Source organism: Marmota flaviventris, chromosome 4, assembly GCF_047511675.1.
Source record: "Marmota flaviventris isolate mMarFla1 chromosome 4, mMarFla1.hap1, whole genome shotgun sequence".
Taxonomy (NCBI): Eukaryota; Metazoa; Chordata; class Mammalia; order Rodentia; family Sciuridae; genus Marmota; species Marmota flaviventris.
Genome location: NC_092501.1, coordinates 45,990,390 through 46,017,323, shown reverse-complemented (window position 1 = coordinate 46,017,323; position 26,934 = coordinate 45,990,390). Strand labels below are relative to the sequence as shown.

Sequence of the window (26,934 nt, the reverse complement as noted above, 5' to 3'; positions counted from 1 at the left end):
ATTTTTAAACCATTTTCTCAGAGTTCTAATGTGCACTCAAGGTTGAAAACCACTGACCTTGTCCAACCCTCCCAATTTACAGCTGAGGCCACCAAAGTGAAGAATGGTCGAGTCAAATGCAGGTGAGACCTCAGTCTGCTGCAGAACCTGCCAGAAATCAGGCGTGTAGCCCATGCATTTTCCCAGGCTGTCTCCTAGCACCCAGTTGTGACAGGAGGTCCCAGGTGGGGACGGCCTCCAAACACAGTAGCTCAGGTCAGGTCACTAGCTATGCAAAACTATGGATTTCTGCATTCCTAAAATCAGCTCAATCAGCCTTATTACCCCAGAAGTGCCCACATATTGACCTGGTGTGAATCATTGATTGGTTTTGATCAAGTTGATGAGAATCCTGGCATCTAACCGACTCGAGCGCTCCGGGGAGCCACAGGGAGTAGACTGCCATTGCTCACATCCACCCCACCTCCAGGTTTACCGCAGCAAGGGGGACTCGCTATGTGATCTCAACGCTTCCATGCATTTTTAGAGAAGTAGTTCTTTCACCAAACCAGCAGGAGTCAAACGCTGCCTAGAGCTTGGTGTTCAGAAGCATTCTGAGATTGATTGATTCAGGTTCAACATTTCGGGGATTCTGGAATTTCTTGGTGAGCTTATTTGGTGCAATTTTTCCATTTTTTCCTTTATTTTGCTTCTTTTCTCTTCCCCTTCGTTTCCTTCCCTTTTTTCAGCGTTGACCTTCGATTGTTCACACCGGAGCAGGTGGGTGGCTCACCTGTGGACCATGAGCTAGAGAACAGGGAGCAGGATCATCCCAGGGCTCCTTCCCTGCCTGGGAACTTCTGGAATTCTTCAGTGTTCCTAGGTGGTTCCTGGCTGCTGCCCAGTTAGATTTTGTCTGATAAAGCCTGAACCTTTCTGCTGGTGGAGGACTACCCTCTCTGAACCTTTTCTTTCAGTACTTTTTAGGTTTTACTTGGGTCTGGACTCTGTTTGGCTTGAAGGACCCCTAACCAGCAAGCTGACACTTTGTAGGTGACTGGACAGATTCAGGGAGTGAAGACAAGAACAATGACCAACGCTTCAAGAGATGGCGTGCCTGCAGCTGCTCCCAGTGCTTGACCTCAGAGCCAGGCTACAGATAAGGAGTAAATATCAACTTCATTTTATACAAGGGAGACTCAGGCACAGAGACACTAAGTAACTTTTGTAAGAACACACAGTGAATAAACAGCAGACCTGGGATTTTTTTTGCTCAACAGCGTAGAAACTCACTTTTTGCCCTTCAAAGAATCAGCCCCACATTTGGATCTGGGAAGGTGGCATCTGGATGCTGTTCTTTGAAGGACTGAAAGACACTGCCCTCATGCCCTGCCATGTGATTGAAACTTCCTCAGTGGGCTATTGCATTTGGGTAAAGGCAACCGTCCTCACAGGCTGAGAATTCAGACAGACCATATTAAATGGACTCCTGGTGCCACTACTTTAGGTTGTGGCCCTGGGTCTCAGCCTCATCATCTGTAAAATGGGACTAATCAAATCTTCTTCAGAGGGATATTATGAGGCATCAATTAAACTGTGTGTGTGGAGCAGCTGGCTCAGAGGGCCCACCATTTATCAGGGGATGGACTCAAGGGAAGAGACATCATAAACTATGGTGGGATTAGTGAGGAGTCCTGGAGAATGGAGTGTGGGGCAGAGATCTTATTTTTTATTTGAAATTAAAAATATAATTCAGGCACAGCACAGAAATTTTCTGTATACCCTTCATGCAGCTTCTCCTTATGGTAGCATCTTATATAACGTATGGTCATTAGAGCCAATAAATGAACCAAGCTTGGGCCATAGATTGCTAAATGCAGACTTTATTCGAATTCCACCACTTTCTCCCTTGATGCCCTAACTGTTCCAGGAGCCCGTCCAGGATCTCAGGTTTCATTGGTTGCCTTTCTCCTTGGTTCTCCAATCTGCCATGGCTCCTGAGTATGTCCTTGTTCCTGACCTTGACACTTTAGAACGGTACTGACGTGTTATTTTGTAGGATGTCCTTCACTGTGCATTTGTCTGGAGCTTCTTCCCATGTGATTAGCTTGAAGTTTTGCATTTTTATTTGGCAAGAAAACCATACAAATGCGTCCTTTCTCAGCACATCCCATCAGGGTGCATGGTGATGTCAGTATGTCTCATTCCCAGTGATGTTAGCCTGGATCCCTTGGTTGAGTCAGGGTATGCTGGGTTTCTCACTGCAGTTTACACCGTGCATTTCCCCCGATCGTAATTAATAAACATCTTGGGAGAGATATTTCCAGGCACAGAAGGGTCCTCCCTTACAGCTGGGCAGAGAGGAGACGGGGCATTCTATTTCTCCTCAAACTTTCACCCACTAATTTCTGCATACATCATTGCATTGTGTCTGCAATAATTATAACTGTGCTGTTCCAACAGTGACTTCTTTTTATTTCCCTTGTTCATGCTACTTTTATTAATTGGAAAGCTTCTCTGAGGGTGAAATGCCTCTATTTTCTTATTCATTTATTTATTTATAACCTGGATTTTTACTTTGTTCTCTGAGTTCTGATTGGATCCTCACTATTTACCTTGTCTGAGCTGTTCCAGGCTTGGCCTCTGGGGGCTCTTTCAGCTTGCTTCCTCTGGCCTTCGGGCCCTGGGTTAGCCCTGACTGGCTCCGGGGCAGCTGGGAGTCCAGGATGCACAGTGGAGTCTGAGTGGCAGGACTCGGGGTTAAGACACTGAAGCTGGGATGTGGCGAGAGTGTGTGTGTGTGTGTGTGGGGGGGGTGGGGAGCGGAAACTTCCAGGAGAAGATGGTGGTGCTGACGCCCCTTCTCCACATACAGTTGGCTTCTCTAAGACCCATTCATCTTTGCAATCCCACTGGGCTCCCCCCGAGTTCCCCAACTCATTCTACAACTGAGGAAATGAAGGCCCCAGAAAGGGAAGGGACTTCCCAGAGGTCAAAGCAAGTTGGGTGGGTGACAAAGTAAGGAAGCCTATTGGGTCGGGATCCTTGTCCCTGCTGCCACAGGTGCCCTATGTGGCTCCTCACTGCCAAGAATGCTGTTCAGATTCTGGGCAGCCAGGGACCCAGGGAGATTCGCTCTACCTGTGGAAGCTCAGAGACAGGCAGCTTATGGTGCAGAAGTTTTTCAGGAAGCCAGGGGCTGTTGACTCTGCCCCGTCTCCTCTCTGCCCAGCTGTAAGGGAGGACCCTTCTGTGCCAGATCCCCCACTCCAGCTCAGTGGGGTCTCTAATTCCTTTCTGGCTCAGGAGCCTGGATCAGCTGGGTCTGGTGGAAGCATATCCTGACGACAGCTATCTGCAGGACTGGGATCAGGACACCTTGCAGCTCAGGTGCACCCTAGTAAGGGCTGGGGATATTAGCAGCAGAGCACAGGGGGGATGCACAGGGTTGTAGCCAATGATAACTTTTGTGAGGATCAGGGCTATATGAGTAGATATCCAATGGGTGGAATATGGGAGGTGACAGGGCTGTATGACAAGAGCAGCCTGTGCAACTGGTGCAGCCTCTGAGCTTCTCCAGCCCTGACTGTCTGCGTGAACACAGGCCCTGGGCTGCATGGAGACAGCACAACCAACAGAAATCAATGCCTCCCTTTAATCCTGGAAGCACTCATTGAAAGAGAGATTGAGAAGCCTGCCCAGGCCTTTTTAACCCACCAGGGTTCTTCCTTTCCAATCTGGATGCTCCTTGCCTTACAATAGGGTCAGCGTCCCCACAACCCCATCATAAGATGAAAATACTGCAAATTGAAAAAAGCATCTTACACCTAACCTTTCAAAAGCTATAGCTCAGCCCAGCCTGACTTCTGCAAGCTCAGAACGTGGCATTATCCTATGGCTCGGCAGAATCACCCAACATGAGCCTATTTCATAATGAGCTATTGCATATCGCATGCTATTTATTGAATACCTGTATCCAAAAAATGCTGGCAACACAGAACGCGGTGGAGTTGGGGTGGCTGCCCTCCTGGTTGGGTGGCTTCCTGGCCGCCACGGCTGCCCAGCATCATGAGAGAGGCTCGTACTGCATCTTGCTAGTCTGGGAAAAGAGTAAAACTCAAAATCTGAAGTACAGTTTCTCCTGAATACACATCAACTTCATACCATTGCAAAGTTGGAAGATTTGCAAGTGGAAGCACCCTAAGTCTGTGCACCTCCCTGAGGTGGGCAGGACAGGGGTCAAGGCTCTCATTTTAGAAATTCTGCAACTGAGGCCTGAAAGAGCTCAGTGACCCTAGAAGGAAGGAGACCTTCCTTCCACTGCTGAGGTCTGGGCTTTCCCCTGACACTGTCCCGCCATTGGGGCAGATTCTTCAATACCTAATGGTCAGCGGCACAGTGAGCCATGCCTGGGGCTCCGGCGGTGCTTTGCCAGGTCCTCTGAGCATGGCCAGGACTTGTGCAGCACTCTGTGGTCTTGGGTGGGCCAGGGACAGTAAAGCCATCGAGGGCACATGTGCACATGTGTGTATGCACACACACTGGCACGTCTGTTGGCAGAGGGGGTGGCATGTGTTGGTGGAGTTGACAGAGAGGCACTTGGCTGGATCCCCACCCTCGTCTGGCATTGGCTTCACACTTCCTCCCCTCGCAGGCCTGGGGAGGCCAACATGTGCAGATGGCCATCTGGCTGCCACCTTAGCCGTGGCCCAGTGCTCCCTCGCAGACTGTGCCCCTCTTCTGCTTCAGTGGCTCTGTGGACTCTGCAGAGGAGTGACTGTCAGGTCAGAGAGGTACCGGGGAGTGGGACATGGGAGGGCAGAGAACTGGCCTATGGCGGGGCTCTCCACCTGCCCTTGGTCAGAAATTCTCGGTGAAGAGAACCCATGTGTGTGCTGCTCTGGCCGGAGCCTGAGACAGGGCCAGTTGCAGGGATGGGGAGTCCCAGTGCCACTCCCATTGAGAACATCCCGTCCGTGTGGGCATCCCCACTCTGCGCATGGGCCACTCCCAGGCAGGGGACCGAGACTCGGTCTCTCCCTCCCTCTCTCCCTTGATTCCATAAAACTTTTGATGCTTACACCATGCCAGAATCGACTCTAGGCCCTGGCAGGGGTGCCAAGATGGATGAAGAGCCACTGCCCTGGTTGGTACTTACTTCCTGCTCCAATTTAAAAGACGACAACAGGGGAAGGTGAGGGCATGCTCTAGTGACCCTTCCCCTATAGTTTTTGGGACAGAAGACATAACAAGAAGGAGGTGAGAGGAGCCGGGAAAGAGGTGAGATGTGGGGCTGGGGTTGGCCTTTAGACCCATGGCTTAGGGGCTACCTCTCTGAGCCCGATTCAGCAAAAACAGAAACAAAAACCAAAACAGAACATCCTACTGAATTCTAATTTCAGATACACAATGAAAACTCTTTAGCCGAAGTACGCCCCGTTACAATATTAGAGAAATACTTAATTATTAATAATTACGAGTTCTTTTTTCTGAAATTAAATTTTAACTGGGCATGCTGTGTGCTACCTGGCAATCTTGTGCCCTGGACAAGAGACGTGGTGGGTCCTTCCCAGGCTCCTCTGCCTCATGAGTACAAGGAGTGTGAGGAGGAAGGCCAGTGAGGGTCAGGGCCCTGCCACCTCCCTGCGGGCAAAGTCTGCCTGTTTCACACTAAGCCCCAGCCCATGGCCACCTGATGGGCAGACCAGATACCTCCAGAGTCTATGGCGAGGAGCTGGTGGCCGACGGTTGGGCCTGCTCTCATGGAACCTCCAGTTTCTTCTCACCGTGATGGACCAGCTCAGCCTGAGGGAACCGTTGGCTGCCCTTGTGTGAAGGTCAGCAGAGGGAAGGGCCTGGGCTACCAGATTCCCCTTTCCAAGAGGTCCCTGAGGTGCCTATTTCAATTCTTCTGCTTTTCATCCACTCCAGCCTTTGACCTCTGTGGAAGCAGGCCAGCCAGGGGACAAGGACCGCTTAAGGCCACACAGCACCCAGTGGGGAAGCCAGGAGCTGCCCTCCTGCACCTGAATCTGCCCCCTGCTCTTTGGGGACACACCCTCCTCGCTCTGCACAGTGTGTCCTGAGCAGAAGAGGTTTATCCTTGGGTTTCTGCCCACGAAGGCCCAATGGCACATAGGAGGCCTTTGTTTAAGAGGTGAGCGGCACGTTTCTCTGCAGCCAGGCTGGCCTGGGACCCCGCTAACCACTGTGAGCAGGAACAATTCCACATGTCAACAGGCTGATTAGCCCCACAGAGATGGGGAGGGGCCGTCCCCAAGAAGGAATCCATATTAACTGAAGATCCCGCGATAGAGGCCCAGCTGAAAGAAATTAAAAAGATGGTGTTTTCAAACACTGTCCTCCAACGGGGGAATTTTTCTAGCCGCAAGCGTTTGTGTTACAAATTTCAGACACTAAAGTATTGACAAAAACAAACAAATAAACAAAAGTTGAAACGCAGGAAATCTCCTGGGCCTGACAGAAATCTCAATGAGGTCCCTGCCGACTTGGGTTTGGTTTTTGGTTTTTTTGTTTTAAAGGCAACTAACAATAATATCTGACAAAAAAAAAAAAAAAAAACAAACCCAATTCTTCAGCAGTCTGGGTGCCTCTCACCTATTGTTCCTCTGGAAAAAATGTCGCCTCTGTCAGCGTCCGCATGTTGGCGGTTGTTAGAAGGGAAGAGCTCAGCAGAGTTTTCTTTATTTATTTATGTCCCTTTTGCTGAATTCTGATGAAGCACAGATGGGCAGGCAGCGCGGCATCTGGCTTCTTGGAAAAATGGTCATGTGGAGAAATGGGGGTGCTGGCTTGAGATTCAGGGTGTGTGTGTGTGTGGGGGGGTGTCTCGGGGAAACACACCGTCCTGCTTTCCTGGCAGCTCCCAGCTTTCCCTGTAGATGGCCTCCCAGGGCCTGCTCAACTCACCCTACTCCCTTCTCAGCCCTGGAAGGGCTGTGTGTGGAGCTGAGGGCCAGGGCCGAGAGCCTCGCTCACACTGGGGCCGGTAGTGGAGGGGGCAGAGGGGCTTGCAGAGGCCAGTCCAAAAGATGGTGCAGGTTCTAGAAACCACCTTCCCTGAAGGAGAATCACCAGTGGGTGCTGAGGCCTAGGGGCATCCCAGCCCGGTCCTGTCTTGCACCTTTGAAGTTGCCATGGGTTGGGGAAGGGAAAATTGTGTCTCCGAGGAAAGAACACTACAGAAAGACACAGAACAGGGGCTTCTTATGCACTGTGATGTCACAAGCATCAGAGGAAAGCGTTGCATTTACAGGGGTCCTGTAAATGGAGCAGGTTCTCTGTCTCTGACAGTGTGGAGGGGGTGGGGTGGGTTGGCACTTACTGTGTGCCTACTGAATGTGTGCCAGGGCCCCGGCCAGTCCCTGGTGTGCCCATGACCTCATCTAAGCCTTTTTGCAGCTCCTGCTCATGGGTGTTGGGGGACTCATCTGACAGAGGGGACGCTGAGGCAGAAGTGAGGTTGTGCAAACCCTGGAGGAGTGGCAGAGCAGAGTGAGAATCCTGACTCCTTCTGGGACACATCGCTGCCCCAGCAATCCTATTTGGCGGGTGATGTTGAGGGATTTGGGAGCAGAGAGTGGGGTGAGGGTGTCCCACTCAGCCTGAGAGGTGTCTCAGGTGCAACCTCCTGGTAGCCTCAGCAGGTAGGGTGATCCCTGCAGAGGAAGACTGGGTGTTATCTGTCCCCAGCTGATGGGCAAGGCTTGTGTCCACCTGTCCCTTCCTGCCTCATTGTCCAGCCCTCAGCTGGTGGGTGGGAGTCTTAGCCTCTGGCAGAGGGTAGTCAAGGGCTTTGGGGTCTGCAGCTCAGGGCTCATGGGCTGGTTTCGCTCTGGTGAGCTGGGGGACCTGGAGTGAGGCACCTGGACCGGGGAGTGGTCCTCCTTCCTTTGCACTGGGGCCAGCAGCTGTGTCTGTTACCTCACTCTCCTGTGGGATGGAGATGCAGTCCCCACCCTGCAGGGCCTCTACCTAGAGAGAGTCACTGCCCCAGGGAAGCTCCTGAGGCTCCTTCCAGAGTCCTGCGTCTGGAATCCAAGTGGGAGCATGAAGTGTTCCTGCTGAGGGTCTTCTCAGGGCCTGGGGAAGGTTCGCAGGGGGCGGGGGTATGTATCAGGGCTCATTTGCTCCTCACCAACCCAGCACACTGCACAGGAGATCCCGCATTGTCAGGGGCCAGGAGCAGGTGACCTCTAGGCCTCAGGGAGAAACATACCTGTGCCTTGTTCCAAGTCTGCAGCATCCTGGATAGGGCTGGTGTCAATGCCAGGGACCTCAGCCATGTGGCCTTGCACACGGAGACTCATGTAAATCAGGGTGGCTCAGTGGCCACCCACTCGCGTGAGGGTGGGACATGCCTTGAGTGCACTTCCTCCCACTCTCTCCTGCTCAGATGCTGGACAACTTTCTTCCATGAACCAGATCGTCTGTGTCCTTTTCAACATCTGCACGTTTTTCTTGGTTTTTGCCTCATGGGGACTCTCAGCCAATCTTCTCCTGGCTGAAGACAGCCTTGGGCTATGGGTGCTACCTGCCTTTAGTTGGCAGCCAAGCTCCCTCCTTGGAGCTGGGGGTCTCTGCACCCTCCTGCTGTGCCCTGCCTGGCTGGCTTTCCCTCTGGGACTCAGCACCCTCAAAGATTCCTTGGCGGAAAACTTGGGCCAAAGCCTGGCCATACTTGGGGGCTGCCAAAGCCAAGGAGAAAAACACAATTTCATTTCTGTGACCTCAGCTTCCTGATTCCCAGACTACTGTGGAGTTATTTTATTTTTAAGGAGGAAAACACATTCATTTCCTCTTCACTTGAACCAGGGAATTTTCAGAGAGATCAAGTAACTTGCATGAAGTCACACAGCAACTTGGTAGTCAGGCTGATTTGGAAAACGAGACTCTGTCCTCCTGACTTGGATTCCTGAGAATCTCTGTGGTGAGCAGTGTGGCTCTTCAGGCCAGGGAGGACCTATGTCTGACAGCAAGAGATGAAGACTCAGTCTTGTGGTCATTCTGGGATTTTCTTGTTTAGAGCACAGAAACTATGTGATGTTAGGCCTTTGTCCACCTGAACGGAGTCTACAATGAATGTGGAAATCTACTTACCCCAGCCCCCAGGGCCATGCATATCTGAGAGGAGAGGAAAAACAGGCATAGCCCCCCTCCCCGCCCCAAGGGGAAATCAAATCATTTAGAAAAGCAGATGCAGGAAACAATCTGAATTGCCAACAATGTTTCCAAAATTCCATTAACATCACCTGGCAAATTCCCTTCCCTACCCAGGAAAAGTGGGGCCTGGGGGGCTGGGGCAGAGACACCTGCGGCTGGGTTGATCCCCTCTGCGGTCAGACAAGGATCTGTTCCCAAGGGAACCCCACATCCTCTTTCGTTTGCAGCCCCTACCCTGTGCAAGTTCTTTTTTTTTTTTTTTTTTAAGAAAGAGAACTCTTCATACAGCTCACTGCCTTTGCCAGAACCTCTAGAAATAACTCACTGGGAAACATCTCCGTCTGATACCTACCACCTACAGAGAAAGCGGTCCAACGCACCAGGCAGTTTGGCATGCAGAGAGGCTCAGAGAGGGCCACCTGGATGCCGCAGCGAGGCTGCATGTGTGGCAGGGTTGACCTGAGGGCTGTACAGTTTGGGAGTTAGGGCCAGCTGTCCCTACGTCTGTCACCTGCTAGCAGTGTGACCTCAAGAGGGGGCGTCTTCTCTGGGATTTGGGATCCTCATCTGTAAATGGGACTGGCCATATAAAATGTTGACCTGGAGGGCAGTTATAGTGTGGTTGGAACACAGCACAGCTGGTCCTTGGATCCAGGCAGAACAGGGAAAGCATCCCGGTGAGAAGGGACAGTGACACATGGGGGCAGGTCTTCATTTTCTTCTGCTACAAGTTCATGGGGTTTGCACCATTGCATCCTGGTATTAGCAGAGGACGACCAGGAGGTGTTGAGTGGAACTAGCTCCCTTATTGCAAAGATGGGCAAAGAGGTCCACAGAGGGCAGGTGTCTGCCTAGGGCCGCAGAAAGGAAATTGGCTTGGTCAGCCCAGCCTGCTAGCCACTGTGGACTCCGCCAACCCTGGGGACTCCCTCAGGGAACTATGCACCTCTGAGGGCACTCGGCCTGGACATGGCTGCAGGAAGCCAGAGCATTTTCCACATTGGCCTTTCTTCTGTCTTCCCTATAAAAGTGATCAGTGGTACCGAGGTCAGCCGGACAGCTGGAGAGGGGAAGAGACACAGATCTGCCCATCGTCAGGGTGTGGCATGGAGCAGGGGCTACCTGTGAAATGGGATCCCAACTCCTACCTCCTAGGGTCCTTGTGAGTGTTGGTCAGCCATTGAAGAAACACCAGTGGCCATCTAAGTCCTGGGCACTACCCCTGGAGCTGGAAGACATTTGGGATCTAGATGGACTCTGTTTGCACGAAGCTTCCTCTGGTGGGTGGAGAGAATCGAGCAGAGTAGAGCAGAGATGGCGAAGCCAAAGGACAGGGCGTGTGAGTTGCTGCTGAGGCCTTCCCAGGCAACATAAGCAATTAGGACGTAGTGCGTGGGTGGGTGCACGTGCACACGCTTGTGCAGGTCGGTGGAGTCAGAAATCACCAGGTCCCAGGAAGAAGTGCTAATGCAAGAGCAGGAAGACAGAAACCTCCAGAACAGAACTGCTTGGTTGAGTGTGCTCTGCTGAACACCAGTTCCCTAGTTTAGCAGCCACCGTTGTTGGTTGTCTTCCTAAAGCATTCCCTCTTTCTTTAAAGAGTTTATTTCCATATCCACTTTTCATGGCTTCAGATAAGGCAGCCACCAGAGCCAGCAACTGCCCTTGATCAGCCCAAGCCCTCGTAAGCCTGGTCAGTCTAAGCTGGAAGCTGCTCTGTTTCTGTTTGCAGACTTTTAGTGTTTTTGGTTTTTTTTTTTCACAGTGTCCCTAACACTTCCCGGACTTAGTCCCAAACAACTCACTATTTATATCCTCACAACTTGTTGGCCAACTGCAAAACCAATATACATGAACTAAAAGAAATAATTTAATTTATTCTATTTTTACATTTTAGAAACCCATTTTGCTTTTTGGTAAGCAAGTAGAACTTTTATTTATTTGTTTTTATTGACAAAATTCTATCTATTTTAGTGTTCTGATGCATGTGTAGTTTGTAGAATGGCTGAATCAAGTTAATTAGCATGTCTATCACCTCCCATAATTGTTATTTAAGAAGACTTAAAATGTACTTAAAAATTTTCAAGTCCGTGGACATTGTGATTAACTCTAGTTATGTTGTTGTACAATACATCTAATTTATTCTTAAATACATACAATTACTTACTATTACCTGTTGAATACTGAACAACTTCTCAAACCATGATTTGGATGGGACACCATCACCTTTATTTCCTATTCCACACTTATTTTTATTTAGTACTTCTTTAATTTCAGCAACCACTGAAAACTTCTCAAAGTTACAGCATCGTAGATGGAATGCAGTGGGATCCAACATTGACAATATAAATACCTGGAGCTAGCAATTCATGTGTCCAACAGATGTCCAGAATTTCTGGGGTTCCCTTGGAATTTAAAAATACCCCTAAATTTGTTTTGGCAATCTGGGATGCCTCCGGCCTCAGTTTGGGAAGTCTGGGCCCATCAATCATTGGGGTAGGCAGGAGCATGTGACACAATCCTGGCCAGTGAACTGTGGAAGTCTTTAGGGAGATTCCTGGGGAAGTCTTCCCTTGCTCTATAGAGAAGGTTTGGGAAGAAGCCATCTGCTTTCTGTTGCTGACAGTAGTAGGGCCTGCAAGGGAGCCCGGAACTGCAGCCGCCATCTTGGTCCAGTCAGAGAAAGCACCCCCAGGAGAATAGACTGAGGATGTTGGAGGGGAAGATGCAGAGCATCTGGCTTTGATAACACTCGTTGCCGAATCCTGGAAGCACCCATTCCTGGATTTGCCATTATAGAACTAATACCTTCTGGAGAATTTAACCTACGGAGAGTTGGATTTTCCATTGACCTGTAGCCACAAGTGTCCTTCCCGATAATCCAGAAAAGTGTGTTTGGAAAACACTGTATTTTTTTAGTCTCTCCACTTAGGGTCTCCTATCAAATTCTCTGAGAAATCCCTCAATTCTCTGCTTGCTTTGGTTCATGCAGTTTGCCAAATTTACTTGACTGAGGGATTTTTTTTTTCCCATAGAACCTAATTACATCCCACAGAACACTTGTGTGCCAAAAAAACACACTTATGAAAAGAAGCCTTGGATCCCTCCTCGTGGCCCCTCGGCCCCACCCCCACCCCCACCCCCAGAAGCCTGTACCCAGGCTCACCTCAGCAGAGCACAGAGCCCACATGTGTTTCTGTTCAGTGGGGGAGACTAAATGAAGCCAGATGTACCTGGGCAGCCCACAGGCAGAAGAAGCCATGATTTCATGTTCCAGCTATGCAGGGATTAGCTTGCCAGAAAGCTCCCATGGAAGGGTGGGGACTTGCCTGCCATTCTGCTAATGGATTCAGCAGAAATGCTGCCGTGGGCTCTGCCTGACAGTCGGCATGCCCGTGGCGTGCCTGACCACCAGGTGCGCATGACCACCGTTTTCCCAGGATGGCCGTGCCTAGGACCACTGTGTGTTGTTCCCAGGACCACTGTACCAGCGACCTGACCTGTTGGCTTTTGGGTTCAGATCTCCTGTAGCTCCTGAGATAGGACCCTACTTTTCCTGAAGTTCTCCTCGGAGGATCCCTCTGGGGCCACTGCACGTCTGTCTTGCCCTTTTTCCTGATCTCACCCCTCCTCATCCCCAGCCGGGGGTTCCCTGGCCCAGGATCACAGAATCCTGCAGACTACTGACTGCATCTGCTTAGGCCATTTCTTCCCAGCCAAAGACCCAGAAAGTGTCTAGCACATGATTTTCTAAAAGCATCTTCTAGGATCCTTTGTTTTCTGGGCAGGGCTTCGGGCTCCTGCCCCTGATTCAACCGGGACTGCTCTCTGTTCTCCCCTTTCATCCACTGGGTTCCACCATGGGATTCTATTGAAATGAAAGGCTTTGTAGTAGGAAAAAAGGAGGTCTAAACCACAGCCCAGTCCTGCATTTTGCTGAGAAGGCTGGGACCTGCTCTTTCCTGGTGCTCTGGAGTCCCTGGAGGGTTGTGGGAGACTTGGCTGGGTTCAGGGCAGGGGAGTGGAGGAGACAGCCTGTTTATCCTCCCTGTTGGCTTTGCCTGCTGTGACCCAAGAAAGAACTCCTTGAAGCTGCTGAGAGACAGTCAGCTGCACAGAGCATGCTTCTCAAACTCTTGGCCCTTGCCAGGAAGCAGGAGGCAGGCTGGGAGTGAAGGTGGCCTTGGAGGTGGTGTACCTCATCCGTGGGTCTAAGGCCAAGCCCGCGATCCATGCCAGGCCAGGCACTGCCCACAAGAACTGGGCTTTCCACTTGTGATTGCCCAAGCTGGATCTTCTCATGCCCAGAGACATAGATTTAGCAATGGGTGCTTCTGGAGATGGTTCTAGGGCCAACCACTTCATCAGGCACAGCAGACATGTGCCTATGGCTCGATACACTTGGGCACCCCTAGAAATATTTTCAAATCAGAAGAAAATAAACTTTTGGTTTGAAAATCTGTTAGTATTAATATATTCATTTTGTACCAATGTAGTAGTAAAATAATATTAATACATTGTAATAATTACATATTTATGGAAAGGGCTTCATTTTGGATAAGTATCCTCCAAAGTCACGAAGAAGTTACCATGCATCCCTGGGTAAGTGACAGTGCATGTCAGGCTTTGTGTTAGCTAGGGCTGCTGTAACAAGCAGAACCGACTGGGATTTACAAAACAGGAATGTATGATCTCATGCTTCTGCAGGCTGGAAGTCCAAGATCAAGGTGTTGGCAGAGTTGCTTTCTTCTGAGTTTTCTCTCCTGTCTTCTGCCTGCCTTCCCATGGCCTTCCCCCTGTGTGTGTATGTCCTAATCTCTAACCAAGCTTTAGAACCCAAGGGGAGGGGGGCTTGATGTTGGATTATGGCCCACCCACACAGCCTCATTTTAATTTAATTACCTCTTTAAAGATCTGACTCCAAATTCAGTATATTCTGAGGTCCTGGGAATTAGGACTTCAGCAAATGAATTTGGGGTGACACAGCTCAGCCTTTAACCGATCGTGGATCTTCTCATCCAGGTTCATGTTCTTCCTTTGAAAATACCATTTATTTCCTTTTTTTTTTTTTGGAAAAAAGAGAAGGTCTTACCTAGAATGCTCTCTGCCTGCGAGACTCCTGCTCTCAGATGGGACACTTCCCCTGTCCTCCCGGTTCTCTCTTTAGGGCCTCAAATTGGACGGTCTCAGTGCTGACTCTGGGTAAGTTCAGGCTGCCAGGAGGGACACAAAGGGCTGCTTGTGCTGTGGGTGGACTTAGCAGTCCCCCTCCCCTTGGATTCTAAAGCTTGGCTGAACTGGAGATGCGTGGTGTTATAATCCAAGGGCTCACTGGGTGATGGTCATGTGTGTAGAGTACCCAGCCACAGATGTGCACGTATAAAATATCCCTCCCCACCCCCTCCAGCCTCCTCCACTCCATCTCAGCCATCTGCAATTATATGGGGTCCACAGTGGGGTTTCTTGATGTTAAAAGTTCTCCATTTCCTTAGGGTTGAAGTTGAGAATTCAAACAAGGGCTGGTCTCCTGAATGCTGTGAATTCTTGATGTTTTATTAGCATTTTGTCAGGAAAGGCGGATTAGTGACTCAAGGTGACAGCCTCCAGCCACAAGCTGGAGAGCCCATCTGCTGCCCTTGGAAGTTCAATGTTACTTTCAAGTGTGGCTAGCGCAGTAACTCTTGTGCAATTGGCTTTTTTTTTTTTTTTTTTTTAAATGGGACTTCCTGAGGGTCAAGAGAAGGAAGAGGAAGGAGGGAAAGAGGCGGAAGAAGAGGAAGGAAAGAGAAGAAGAAAGGAAAGGAAGAGGAAGAGGAGGGGGAGGAGGGGTGCTGGGGACATGAGGCCTGGGTCTGTGAGCTGGATTCTCTTCTATTCAGCCCACGGTGGCCACGGTGGCACAAGCTTTGAGACATTCAGTGATCTTGCCTGGTGGATATGGTCCAACACCTAAACGGGTCTTTCAGTCTTTGCCATCAGATTCCGTGGCCCATGCCCACAACCATTTCAGAGTTGGAACTAGTCCAACCTAGGTAGGGATGGGCAAAACCAGGGAATGGGACTGGAGCCTGATGGCCCCACCTGGGGAGGCAGGTGGTACAGGAGGAGAGGGGCAGATGATCTCATCTCTCCACCTGGTCTCTTACCAGTGGGAGAAAACTGTGGCTGCGAGGCGGGAGGCCTGGGTCTTGGCCCTCCTCAAAGGCTCACCTCCTGTGTGGCAATCTCTCCCTCGAGGGTCCTCAGGCTCCCATTTCTTTAACGAGGAGGTTGGACCAGATGTGTCCATCAGTGCTGCTAAGCACCAGCCACTACCTGGCAGCCTCAGGTGCTGATGTGCACAGACAAGGAGACAGGCAGACTCCAGTCCCTGGAGGCAGGGACCTGCTATAAGCCAGGGTTGTTCACGTACTCATTTCCCTCTGAAATATATTTCTTTTATTTTTTCTCATGATGAAAGCAGTTCAGGCTTATTATTTAAAATATACATACAGACAGCAGCCAAGGACAACAAAGACAGAAATGATCCCTATAAGTCTCCCCCACCCAGAGACATGACTGCCAGCGCCAGGCTGGGTGTCCTCCAGATGGGTTTCTGAGACTGTGGATGTGAATATTAAATCTAGGAGCAGAGCAGGGTCACATACTGTCTGTTTTGTTTTGTTTTGGTTTTGTTTTTCAGCCTTTGCAACTCAGTTTCTCTTGGAGATGGCCAGCAATGTCAATTTTACTTCATAGATGCTGAAACGGAGACTCAAAGAGATTAAGTGACTTCTTCAAGGTGGCAGGATGGGGAGTCAAGGCCAAGTTCAAGTCCAGAGCTCTTGCTAAACACCACACCTTCAAGGGAGCCAGGTAGATAAACAAAGAATTGTTCCAGCACTACCTCTGTCCCAAGAGAGCCAGAGGCCCAGGAGCTCCCTGCAGGACAGCGGAGAAAGGAGCCACCAGAAGGGCCACCCTTGAAGGGTGTCGTTGGGGGCAAGGCTGGTTTTGTCAGGGATTGAGAAAGCAGGGAAGATGAAGTCCCTAGTCCACAGCTCCTTGGGCAAAGGGAAGTAGCCAGAGCAACTGGATGCACACAGTGTGTGTGTGTGTGTGTGTGCACCCTTGTGCATGGGGGAGATAATGGAGGAGTGACCCAAGGTGAGCTGTCAGGTGTTAGGCTGAGGAGGACCCTGAACACCAGGCTGAACCCTTCAAGCTTCCTCCTTCAGCCTCTGTGAGCTACTGAGGGTCCTTGATGGCCTATGAATGGGGTTTTAGGGAACATTCTGGAAGTGAGATGAAGGTGGGCTGGGGCAAGAGGAGTGAGGGAGTCTGACTCTTTGATCCTCTGCTTGACCCCAGTGAGTGGCCCCCTGGGAAGGGGTGGCAGAAAGATGGGGAATCCGGGTCCCAGGGGCTTAGAAAGGTGATTGGATTACCAGATGCTCCTCACATCAAAAAATCTCACCTCATTGGTCAGTCAGGAGGGAAGGGAAGCCAGATATGTGTATGTGTGGGGATGGGGACAAGCCCACGCCGTAGAGCAGGTGACAGGGAAGGGGCTGGCGCACTGGCAGCCATCTCTGTTTGTGTGTCAGCTCGGGAACTCGCTCAGCTCTCTATGCCACCTTGGTTTGCTCCATCTCTGACATGAGGCAGGGCCCGTTGGCTGCCTGAGACTTTGTTGGCTTTCTTAAGTTTTCAGAGGGCTTGGGGTGTTTCTTCTCTAGGGGATTGATGTCCGTGCTTCCGTGAACTGAGTCAGGCACAGGCTGGACTTTCTACATCCTACTCTAGACAGTGGGACGACATCGGGTGGGGAGACTCACATCTGTCAGGGGCCTGGGTGACTCAAGTCTTTGCACCAAGGGTCAGAGCTGGGCAGGTAAGTGGGGAAAAGTAGGTACAGGAGGGAAGGAATGAGCGAAGGAAGCTAGGTTGTTCCTCAGTGGAAAGGGCCAAGGGTCCTTATGCTTCAGGTCCTTTGTGAGTTTGGATAGCAGTTTAAGTCTCCTGGAAAACCAGGACCAGGCTGCTGGGAGTCCCTATGTCACAGTCCCTATGCCAGAGTGGCTGGTGAGCAGAATCCCACCTCCTCTAGAACTGAGTCATGGACACTAGGCGTTTGCAGGGAGCAGCTGAGGGAAGCCAGTGTGCCCTGATGTGAGCCCAGCAGGAGACCCAGAGGGCACACCTGGTGGCTGCCAATCAACTATGCTCCCAAGCAGGCTTTCTGGAGGGGACACGGGAGTGGGGCGCCCCCTGGGCTGCTGTGGTTGGCTGGAATTAGCTCCTTGCACTCCTCATGGGGGCCTCCAGGCTCTTTGGAGGACCCACTGTCTGAAATGTGTTGGTCCCTGCGACATAGGGAAAGGGGTTCTCTAGAGCGCCTGCTCTGGCAATGAAGGTCATGAGTCCAGAATAGATGTGTGTCAGCTCCATAGTCCTCCTGCAGAACAGGTCATGAGCAGTAAGTCTGATCTGATGGAATTTCAGAAAGCAAATATAGCTCCAGGATCGGGAACCAGGACACGCCCAGCCTCCCGAGGTCCTGGGGCTCCTTTGTATCAGGGCTTCCTCCCCTCAATAGGAAGTTGTGAGATGCGCCTTGTTGTGGAGCTTATGTGTACAAATGCTCCTGGAGCATGATATGGTTGCATCCTGACAAACCCATTGTAAGTGGAAAATAAGTTGTAATAGACGAGTGCACCAAACCTGCAGAGCATCCTGGCTTTGCAACATAGCCTCTGTCGCCTGTGATCCCATGACGGCTGGCCACAGCCCAATGCTGCTACCCAGTCCATAAAGAGAGTATCGTACCATAATCCACTAGTCTGGAAAAAGATGAAAAATCCAAATTTAAAGTATAGTTCTGTTGAATGCATATCACTCATGAGCCATAGTGAAGTTGAAAAATTCTAAGTTGAACCATCTTTAGTTGGGGACTGTCTGTACTTTGTCCTTGTCATTGTTGCACAGTATTCCTGCCAGTATCCCTGCCTTTTATACCTTCGGCTGGCATCAGCTGATCCCCTGCAAAGCTGTTCCTTGCTTCTGCCTCCCACTTCCTCCTACTTCATTAAGTTTAGTGTAGGTCTGAGCATGATCTATCACAGGGAGCATGGAGGAGGAGGCAGAGTCTGGAGCCCTGACCTTGACCTGCTAACATCACCCACTGGGAATGGGAATGAAGGTTAGTGGGGACAATATGGCCCCCTTTGGCCTGGCACCAACCCATCTGGGGTCTAATGCCACCACAGAGGGGTTGTTGAGTAACAGTGAGGGTTTAGGGGACACATCACCTAGACGTCAGGCCTCTGGCCACTGGACCAACACAGGTGGGTGCAGGAGATAATGAAGAAAAAGGAGGATTGGGGAGGTCTCTTGCCTGCCAGCAATAGAGAGCTGGCCTTGAGCCTGCGATGGCTGCAGGAACAGCAAGGCAGACAGCTGGCTAGGACTTGTGCCTGCACAGGATGGAAAAGCGAAGGTTTGAGAAGGGATGGGAGTGAGTGCAGCCACCCACAGGACCTGGGACTCCTGCATGGGTGCTTGGGCAGGATCCCAGGGGCAGGGCCCTCTTTCCTTCTCTTCTGTAGGGCCCCCAGGCCTGGCCCAGGAAAGGCCCAGAGGGGCATTCAGGAAAGCACGCAGCAGCTTCTGGTTGGAATTTCCCATGACAGAATCTGCAGTTAAGATAATGAAAGTTGCCTCCTGTGTGCCCACCTGAGGCCTCATCAGCCCCCAGAGCCCTGTGTGCTGTTGGGAGGCAGCAGGGATCTGGCTGCTGCTCTCCAGGGCCCCGGGAGGCTGGGTAGAGTCCATTAGCTCGGTGCTGTTCCCTGGAGGGCATGCAGGGGGATTATCTGGCTGCTCTGCCGCCTCCTGACTTCCCAGGACCACCCCTTTGGGACTCGATCCAAATAAGTGAGTGATACCATCATTAGGCACAAGGAGCCGGTAATCCCCACCACCCCCTCCTCGGGCCTTGTGGGCACCACGTCCAGGCTCACAGAGAAGCACGGGTGAGGACATGAGGCCTGGTTTCCATCTGGGGCTCCGCTCTGACCCTGGGTGTGGCCATTTGAAAACAAGGGCAACTGCCTTTTGTCTGAGGGTCCTTCTGGGTCTGGCGTACCCTAGCAGTGTGACCGGAGGTGAATCCAGCCCTGTCCTTGAGTGGCCCACTGGGATGGCCCCTGTCCAGTCAGTCACTCCTCCTTCCCTGCTCCCAGGTGATGTGGATGGGGTAGGGCTGATCACTGTGACTTGTCCTCCATGGAAAACGAGGTCAGGAGAAACGGGATGTGACTGACCACCCAACAAGCAGCAAACCGAGTAGTGGTGGCCCTGATGGGAAGGCAGGGGGAAGGGTGGGAGTTCGGGCGTGCCAGGGAGAGGGAGGGGCGGAAATGTGTGGCCCAATGGCAATGAGGCCCCAGACCTCAGGGACTGGGAGGGTGGAGTCAGGCTCCTGTGCAGGGCCTTGCACAGGAGATGATGGGCACTCATGATCCCAGGGAGTCTCTGGCATGCCGCATTCTGGATCTGGGTATTTTCAATGGGCAGTGAGATGGTCTTGAACTTCCCTCGATCTGGGGGCTGAGAATACCAATCAAGAGCCCAGATGTGCAAGAAATGGAATTTCCCTCAGTTTTTCTGTAGCAATTCCATTTTTGTTTCTGGTCCCCATTCTACCAATAGGATGACCTCATGATCCTGTGCATGTAGGGCCCTGCCCTTTCTCAGGATGTGTGAGTCTGGGAGCTTATGCAGGTGTTGGTGTGGGTGGGAAATCAACCCTTCAGGGTCCCCCGGCTTCTCAATGTCCTACAGGGACTTGGTGCTCAGGTGTGATCCCTGGTAGGTGGTACTGGAGGTTGTTCACATTGTATGCCAGCCCCCCTTCAGCTCAGCAGCAATCTCCACCCTTCCACACCAGTGCTGGGCACCCACAGAATCGTGCTACCCAAAGGAGCATGAGACCCTGAGGCCTCCTCTGCCTGGAAATATGTTGCCTCTTCTTTTCCAGAACCTGGCCTCCTTCCCAGCTCTTCCTGGGCCAGGGGGCACAGACTTTGCTCTTCTGGACCTCCCAAAACTATTTAGGAGTTTTGATGCTTTTCTGGGGAGGGCGTTCTGGGCTCTCCTCTCTGAAACCTGAGACAACTCCACTTCCATGCCCTTGTTCCATTAAACCCATTTATAGTCCCCAGGGAAGCCCATGCATGAGGGCTGGGACACTCAGTCTTTCTCAGAGACCATCAGTCCTTTCTGTTTCCCAGCAAGGGTGGCTTTCTGGAATTCCACAGCCAGAAAGAGATGACTGGTTTCTCTGCTTCTTGTGGCTCTATCCCCTCCCAGAGGCAGTTAGGCCTCCAGGATGTCCAGCAGTAAGGGCCGAGCAGAGAGTAACCCGGACACTCCATATAGTTGGAGGAAGCTCTCTGTAGATCCAGGCAGGAGCTGGGCCCACTGAGGCTGAGCAGCAGAGCCCAGGTGTCCTCTCCATCTATGTCCCCAACCGAGCAGCGCACCTCAGCAGCCTCTCGGAGGAGGCTCCAAAACTCTCCCATTACATCTAGGCCACTTCACCAGGCCCCAGTAAAAGAAAGAGTTCCCCAGAAAGTCACCAGGACCCCTGCAGTATAGCCCTCCAATCAGCTCTGTGCCACGAAATCTGTTACTAATTTAAGTTAGACTTAGAAGAGAGATATCAGAAACCTGAATGCACACCCCAGGGTCACATCTGCCGCCAACAGGTTTAAGAATCATGTTTTGGTTTCTCCTTGTGCCAGGCTCAGGGCTTGTTCCCCCTGTACAGTGCCTCAGGTAGGCCTCATGCTGATCGGCTACAACAATGGCTCTTTTGCAGATGAGGAAACCGAGGAGCAGAGGGACACAGCAATTTGGCCACCATCGCCTGCTGATAAGAAATCAGGATGTGCTCTATCTGGTCCCAAAGCCCGCGGTTTCTCCACCATTCTCATTGTCTGGTAGGTTGAGTGTCACTATCAAAAATTGCCTGCCACCTCCATGTCCTTCCCATTGTAGAGAAGGGAAGAGACAAGAAGGGAAGAGAGGGCAAGCCATGGCTTCCTTCAACCTCAGCACCCCATCTCACATCTCCCCAGGTCTATGGGCTGCTCGAATGAGCCAGGATTACCCTGGTCACTCCTTAGGTCGCGGGGTGAGCAGTGGGATGTAGAGCCACATCTACCCCCAGCCCCACTCCAAGGGCCTGCTGGGGCGGCAGGATGTGCTACACACCAGACCCTCATAGGCTGTTCCAAAAGTGGGTCCCCAAGGCACCACACAACCCTGCCTGGGGCCCTTACTGGATGTTATGGGAACAAAGGGGTCTGTGGTCAGAGAGCCTGGGAAACACAGAGTCAAACGAGGTTGTGCCTGCTTCATTCCTGCAGGGATCTTCAGAGCTTAAATATGCCCATGCGCCTCCTCACTCTCCCGGGGGCCGCGGCAGCCAGGGCCCGCTAACTTAATTTAGTCTTCCCCTTCCCTCCGCAGAACGGCAGGAGTCTCTTGTCGTCAGCAGTGCCCTTTTGGAAAAGAAGGCTTTAATGCTGGTTGGAAGAGAACTCCTGGGAGGGATGGCCAGAAAATGGATGCTGGGTTTTCAGGGAAGGGGCGGGATCTCAGACCTGGGGCCCCGAGGGGCAGCTTCTAGCCGACTGTGTGTGTTCTGGCCTCTGTGGAGGGCTAGACTTCAGAGTTGGGGCCTGGGTGGGAGGTCTTACTCCTAAAGTGGGAGCCAGGGTGGAAGGTGGCTACTATCATTTGGCTGTGAGATCCTTGTGTCCAAGGCTTGGTTCCCTCCCTGTGGTGTTAGTGGGATGTGGTGGAACCTTTAAGAAGTTGGGGCCTATTGGGAGATCTTCAAGTTGTTGGGAGTGTGCCCTTGAGAGAGATCATGAGACTCCTTCTTCCTCTCTGGGTCTTCCCAGCTAGGAGGTGAGCAGTTTTGCTCCACCATGTGCTTCTGTTCTAATGGGTTGGGTCTGATGGCAAGAACCCAGCTGATCTGCAAAGGCCTTATTTGCAGGCACCCACTGTTGACAGTCCCATTGTGTTCTGAAACAAAGACGGGCTTCTGGCAAAGATGAACGTCTTTCCAAAACATCAGGCTGGGCTTTCTCTTTGTGGAGAATAATTTCCCTCTAAGCTCACCTTGGTGACACATGAGAGGCGCCGTCTCCTCCCTCTAATGCTCAAAGATCAAAGAGCTTCCACTTTGCTCCAAAGCCAGGAGACAAGAGGAGGAGGAAGTGTATTTTCGAGACCCCGGATACCCTGGATGTGTGCATCTGAGGAGGCAAGACGGCTAATTAAATCCCACCTGGGATCTTGCCAAATAGGAGAAAGACTCGAGGCCAGGAGCCTCGGCGATGGGAAGGAGCGAAGTGGTAGTGGGTTATTTATACTCCACTCCTGGCCCTGTCTGCCAGAGTTCTTTCAGCTGAGGAAACGCTCCCAGCCTGAGACAGGCATCTGATCGTTATAATTCCGTGTTTGAAGACACTTTTAGCCTCCTGCAGACACACATAAAATCTGCATCCGCTGCCCAGGAAGGGGGACATAAAAGTTCTTTAAGAGGGTCACAGACCTTCCTGAGATGGAGCCCAGGCTGTCTCCAGTCAGGCCCTGCAACCTCTGCGAGCAGGCCCTGCCCTCTCTCGCTGTCTGCCCACTTGGCAGAATCCACTCACCCAGACCTTCCTCTTGCAGGGGCCCGGGCAGGGCCCTCCCTCTCAGGCTCTTGGACTTCCTCCGTGCGTTCCCCACGGGTGATTTAATTCACTTGACATTATATCGTGCTGCCTCTGTCGGTCCCTAGTTGCCTCTTGTATATATAACCACACACCGAATGGGCTGAGCTTGATGGGGTGCGAACAGGAAATGGCTTTTTGTTCCTCCCTTCGATGCTTTTGCACATGCTCATCTGGTCTCCCCGCCTCGGCCCCTTGACTACATGGCAGGTCCTTACTGGAGCTTCCCAGGCATTTTCAGAGACAGAAAAAATTTTCCTTTCAGGTTTTATAAGGTCCCCTCCAGCCGTGGATGGGCTCCATCCACGTCCAGTTCCAAGTTTCTCCCTCCTAGTAGTCCGGGCCTGAGCATGTCCACATGCGGGCCCCTGCAGTGGCCTGGGCTTGGGGTCTCACTCATTGCTTTTGTCTTCCTTCATGTCTTCAGCTGCAGATCGAATTATGTCCTCCCCACAAAGGTGTGGGGAAGTCCCCATCGTGTTACAGTGACCTTATCTGGAAAGAGACTTTACAGAGGGGGTTAAGTCCAAATGAGGCCCTGAGGGTGGAACCTAATGCTGTGTGACTAGTTTCCCTATAAAAGGAAGACATCTGGAAAGACGGGCACAGAGGGAGATGATGTGAAGATGCACAGGAAGGGGATAGGGATTGCCTGCTGCCACCAGAAGCTGGAAGAGGCCATCAAGGATTCTCCCTGGAGCCATGGGTGGGAGTGTGCCAATGGCACGGGTCAGGACTCCCAGTTCCAGAACAGGGTGAAGGCTGATACACTTGTGCTGTTCGATGGCCCCAGTGTGCGGGGTTTTGTTACAGCAGCTCCCTCAACGAAAGCGTCTGCCTTCCTGAGTCTGGCTTCCCTGGGTCCAGGCAGAGTCAGGAGCAAGGGGCCTGGAGGAAAGCGGGTGTGCGTTTCTGGATGGACAGTGCTGCCCCGGCTCTCCCTTGGGTATTTTGGGGTGGCCTTCCCCTTGGCAGCTGGTGGCTGCCTACTGCAGGCCGAGAGCTGCTTGCTTTGGTGGCCTCCTCTGGGCCCTGAAGAGGCTGTGCTCATTCTCTCTGCCCAGCAAGGTGGCCTGGGTCTGCCACAGCTGTCCTTGTCTTGCCTGGCCCCACTCTACCCAGAGGCCCCTCCCAAGTTCTGGGACAGAACAGGTTAGTCTGTGATCTCACGGAGGCTCCCCCTATCCAAACCCTGGGGTGCTGATTGATAAACGCTTCTGGAAATATCTGTGCCTGGGCTGGGCTTAGGGCTTCTGCAGTGCAGTGGGCCTCCAGCTGGGTAACGAGGGGCTCCCCCTCTCTGCAGGTGCCCTGATCTCTACAAGAGGTGGAAGGCTGACAGCCAACAGCAGCCATGGTGTTTTATATGACACAAAGTCCCCTCAAGCCTTTGTGCAATCTGCCCCCTTCTCAAGTAGGGTGTGTGAGTGGAGGAGGGGACGAGGTAATGTGGACACCTTGCAGCAAACCTGGGAGGAAGGATTCTGGCCATACCCACTTGGTATATGGGGGGATTTGCTCCCCGCTTTGGGATTTCAGCAGGAGTTCCATTCCCATCCTGTTCCATAGAAGAACAAGGCCCGTAAACCCCTGAGCACAGGGCCACTGTCTTCTCAGCTGTCACCTGCAGCTGCTGGGCAGGAGGGATCCAGCAAAGAGGAGGTCCCAGCCAGCCATGGACGGGCTCCTTCCACACTCAGGTCTAGTTTCTCCCTGCTAGCAGCCAGGCCTGAGTATGTCCACAAGTGGGCAGAGCCCAGGCCTGCAGTCCCAAGGACCAGGTTCAAATCCTTGCTGTGGTGTCACTCAGCTGTGGGTCTCAGGTAAGCCACCTGGCTCTCTCCTGCCTCCAGTGCCTCTGCCCTTACCTGGCAATGGAGCGTAGCAGAGAAAGGGTCTGCTGCAGTCAGGCAGGCTCAGGGTGCACCCAGACACAGACCTTGAGGATTGGGGGCCATTCATAACCTTCTGAGAACCGTGGGCATGTGGAGCTGACACTGGGAACATTGTGGCCTTCTCCTCCCGTCTGTCATCTGTGATTAGGTTGTGAGTATTCGGATGTGCAATGGCTTATCTCTGAATTACTCAGAGTTGTTCAGAACTGTTGAGTCAAGGAGCAGCAGAAGGAGATGACAAAGATGTTGGTAGCTTGTTAGTATCCCTGAGTCATCTGAGATGGGGACTAATCGGCTCAGCACTTTGCAAAGCTCAAATCTAATTTCCTATGAGACTTTTGGCCCCACATCCCCTTCCAACAATACCTTGGGCCACGTCCAGTCCCACCTAGGACTTCTTAAATTAAATGACTTTTGCATTTAGCAGCGTGCTGTAACGCAGTCTCAGTGATTCTTAGAGTTGACTAATATATGCATTTTAAAGGGGAAAAAATTATCATAGACCCCCAGTGTTGACTAAAATTATTTTGATTGTATTGTTATTTAAATAAACACAAACATAAAAGTAAGTATAAATTCCTTATGCTTTTAGCTCTTACCCAGCTATAAAACCAAAACACAATTACAAATTAAATGCAAACAAAACTACAAAACCATTAAAATTCAAATTAATGGCATTAATTTAATGTGACAGATGATGTTTTGCTGAAAGTGAAATAACCAATGCTGGGTTTAATAATAGAAGGATGTATTCCCATTTGAAGATCCGCTTGTTATCAGCTGGATTGTCTTGGTGATTGAACATGCTGTGCCGTCATTAGAGTTATTATCAATATTATTATATTTTTCATATATTATAATGGACAAGCTCTTAACCACAGACCTAGGATTTTGAGGAGCCCATCAACTTAACAGAGCATCCCCAAACACATGCCTGTCAGCAAAACGTTTTCCAGTTCTGCACCCTCAGTGCTAGAGCCCTCTTGTGAGTGGCTGCAGGTCAGGATGGTGGGACTCAGGCACCTGCTCACCTGACTTGGCGACTTGGATTCCACCAGCTTCTAACCCAGAGCTGGCTTGCATGTGGCCTGTCTGAGTCCCCTGCATTTGACAACTCAATCTTCCTTCCACTTGTCTCTATTTGAACCATCACTAACCCTTTGTTTATGCAATAGTGATTGGGGCTTCCTTTTGCAAAAAGCCTGATAGTTGACCTAAATGCAAATGCTTAGCTCTGGGTTTCCAGGGCATTATTCAGGGGATAACAGGGTCTCAATTTTTCAATTTTTGAAATGAAACATCAAATTAAAAAAATAAACCTCTCATGCCGCTGAGGAACCCCTGATGGTACATCTCCGGGTCCCACCTTGAAGTCCCTGGTACCATTAGAAAGAGCTATGGTCTGGGGGAATCCACATCCGGAGTCTCAGTTCTTGTCCCTTCATCAAGGCCTGGCGTTCTGTGGGTACAGCCCTCTCTCTGGGCTTCCTCTGCTTGTCATCACTGATTGTTTTCTGTTTCTGTCATTATCATACTAATTTTACCCAATGATCCTATGTGGTCAGTCCCCATGACTGTCCTAGATTGACAAATGAGATAAACTGAGACCCCTTCATACATGGCTAATGAGGGAGAAGACAAGGTTACAAGGCAGAGCTGTGTGACCCCCAAGGCATCAAGTGATGGTGACTTGCAGGACAATGAAGACGCAAATGCTAGGGCTCTCAGGCTGCCCCTGAGCACCTCAGTCCCCTGCAGGACACATGCCTCAGGACCCTGCCTGCTTTCCCCTGCATGCGCACAGTGTCACAGAGCACAGTCCTGGAGAAAGTGGGGAAACAGCTTGATTCATCCCTGTCACACATCAATGACCTCATCGACCCATTGCTCAGCTCTGGAGCAACACCCACCAGCCCAAGTGACAAGGGATATTTTCCCCAGTGAATTGCAGGTGCAGGTCTTGACAACTGCATGCTCCTGGTGGGTGAAATCCTGTTTGTTTGTTTATTTGTGGTGAAAAGAACTACATAAGCCTATAACTGAAATCTCATTTTATATACTCAAATACCCATATATGTGTGTGTGTATATATATATATATAT

The 26,934-nt window shown here is 51.3% G+C and overlaps 1 protein-coding gene across 1 annotated transcript in view; it reads left to right on the top strand.

Annotated features, from left to right (window-relative positions):
• Rps24 (ribosomal protein S24) overlaps positions 1-20,130 on the top strand; it is a 356,908-nt gene extending 336,778 nt beyond the window's left edge. The window contains exon 6 of the mRNA XM_071611141.1: positions 20,120-20,130. The gene's annotated coding sequence lies outside the window, so the exon portion shown is untranslated. The remainder of the gene's footprint in view (positions 1-20,119) is intronic.
• Positions 20,131-26,934: the final 6,804 nt, after the last annotated feature.